The sequence below is a fragment of the Cicer arietinum genome, unplaced genomic scaffold (assembly GCF_000331145.2).
Source record: "Cicer arietinum cultivar CDC Frontier isolate Library 1 unplaced genomic scaffold, Cicar.CDCFrontier_v2.0 Ca_scaffold_4594_v2.0, whole genome shotgun sequence".
NCBI lineage: Eukaryota > Viridiplantae > Streptophyta > Magnoliopsida > Fabales > Fabaceae > Cicer > Cicer arietinum.
The window spans coordinates 1-2753 of NW_027338243.1; the positions used below are offsets into that span (position 1 = coordinate 1).

At 29.5% G+C, this 2753-nt stretch overlaps 1 long non-coding RNA gene across 1 annotated transcript; it reads right to left on the reverse strand.

Moving 5' to 3' along the window:
- Nucleotides 1-1079: 1079 nt before the first annotated feature.
- On the reverse strand, nt 1080-2747 carry LOC101503853 (uncharacterized). The gene is made up of 3 exons (XR_012161732.1): nt 2582-2747; nt 2005-2435; nt 1080-1426 (listed from the first exon to the last, which is right to left on the reverse strand). It is a non-coding gene; the product is annotated as an uncharacterized lncRNA (long non-coding RNA).
- Between the last annotated feature and the right edge of the window lie 6 nt (nt 2748-2753).

Here is a 2753-nt window from a genome sequence, read left to right on the forward strand (position 1 = left end):
TCCAAATATATTGACTTTGTCTAGTTGTATTTCTATTATTAATAGCAATTATTCTTAAATCCAGAAGAAAAACATATATAACGTAATATAATAAAATGAAATAATATAATAAAGTAAAATAATTAGCTTCCAATCAATAAAGTCTTACAATTTAAAAACAAGATAATATATATATATATATATATATATATATATACACGTTAGCAAATGCAACAAGTCAATACTAATTAAAAAATGTTGAGGTTTGACTGAATTAGTCATCATCACCGTGTAAAAATGTTGTCTTTCAGGACTATTATTATGTTCCTCTTCGGTTATAATATCACTACCACGTAACAATTCCTCTCCAAATCCTTACCTAACACAAACAACACTCTTCCTCATGAAAAACGATCGGAACCTTGTTGAGTCGAAGAAAAATGCTATTCAGATCTTGTGAGTTGAAGAAAAGGAGAAGTTGTTTTAATATATTTTTTTTATTCATTTTATAAAAAATTATAATAAATAGATAAAAAAAATTAAAATTAATTTATTTTTTAAATTAAAAAATATAACAATCGTACAGTAAATAATGCTTTAGGATAAATTAAATTTTCTTAGACTTTTGCTTAAGGTTTGTTTAATATCAAAAATTTTGAAGTGTTTATAGATAGACTCTATGAGGCTATTATGTTGTAAAGGAACTTCACTCCAATGTTTTCCATCTTCGTATAATCATTGAAATTAAATTGATTTTGATTAATTTTTTTTAACATATTTAAAAGTTCCCATAAAAAATATTTCCTAATACAAAATCTAAACTTGAAATAGAAATTTAGAGCTTTCATAAATAAATAGATAAACAAGTTTATTGTTCATTACCTTGACATATTCAAATATAAATTACATTACATTTAACTTACTTTTAATAAAAATTAATTTGCATCCATTAAAACCAAACAGTCTTACATTTTAAAGGAGCAATTGCATGTCATTTAAGGGGCAATTCTATAGGAATGAATCATATTGATATCGAAATTTTGAAATATATTATACGCTACTTTCTAAATAAGTAAGGACAAATTGCAAAGCCTTGAATCTAGTGAAAATTATACTTTTTTTCAATTCTTCAAGAGAAAAGATTAAAAAAAAGATAACAAATTATGAAACCATCTTAAATATGAAAACCAATAGTTACCACCATACAGTTGAAAATTGAAATTCTTCAAAATTCTCTATAGAAAACCACCATCCTAAGGATTAACCAATGGAGTCTAGAGCTGCAGGGTTGATGCCCATGTGTTAGGACTTTTCAGCACTTCTTGGTGTGTTTCGAAATTATAATGCAAGTCCATCTTGAAAGAAACTTCAAATTTTTTCCATCGAATCACTTCTTAACTAATTTCAAAACGTTGCCAACAAGATGTAACGAACCAGTCACAAGGACCTGATTCATTAGTCAAACAAATTTTTCATATTAGATCTCTATACTCGGACATGATTGATAAGTCGAGATGTATATATATTTTCTAGAGCAATACTATGAGTAACGCTATTAATACATTCTCTAACATTTGTTTCCACATTTTTTCTATTATTTGTTGAAATTCATGCAGATCCCACTATTTTCGAAATAGGTCATATCAAACCTAACAATTTACCTAGATGAATTTCAGCGAAAGTTAGAGTGTTGAAAAGAGTGTGTATTACATTCACATAGTTTGTTTATTCCTCATCTACATTGTCGATATTCTCATAATGTGAGCTAGATGGTAAGAAAATATGCAACAATGTGTATCAAGTGCACATTATACTAATGTTTAATACCGTCAATCAATCACAAACGTTAGATCATTAATAATGTTTAACTTTTGTCATAATTACTTATAAAGTCACCTACATGATTTGTTATGATTTGTCGACTGTGTAAAACTTTTTACACTGTCAATTCATGAAAATTAAACTCGTTATTAAATTGAGATATGAAATCAGAAATTTGCAACTCTTGGGTGTAATTTATGTTACCTGAAAACGAACCGACTGATTTTGTTGCGCTCTGTCCCTAAGCCATTTGATTACCATAGGCAACGAGGAGAACACTGCACTATGTTCGCAATTATTGGCACTCATTTCCATGTCATCTTTTAGCTCTTCAGAAACAATGTCGGTAATTTTACCTGCTATAAGCCAACGGGATAACGGAGTAAGGTCATAAAACAATTATAAGTATGGTTCTAAATTCATTTTATAGCCACAAAATAATCACAAATAATCAAATTAGAAGTATGACTTCTTAAAACACCTTTTGTTGCTTTGCACGAGATTTTCCCACACTCTTTGAAGATTGAACTGCCATGACAGATCAACTTGAGAATCGGACAGTGTTGATGCTTGGGATCCAACTTTGTTATACACCGATAGACTCGGTACAAACAGCGCCTTCTTGAAATAGACTCCTACAATTTCAATTTAATTGTTTCTTTATAAGAAGAAAGCCACTTATTTGCCAAAAACTATTAATCATAGGAAGTTTTTAATTGCCGTGGTACCAAACCAATTTTGATAATTGCGTCCTAGCAAAATCCTTCGAGAGACTACTAACCATGATCAGCACATGTTTCCATCAGGCGAGGAAGAAGCAACTGAGGATCTCGGACAGTCAAACAGTTGAACAGCAATATCTGCAGGTCATTCAACGACTTTAACTCAAAGTTCGATTAAGAAATGAATCATCAACTCTAATTAAATGAATCCACTGCATAGTTTGATTGGTA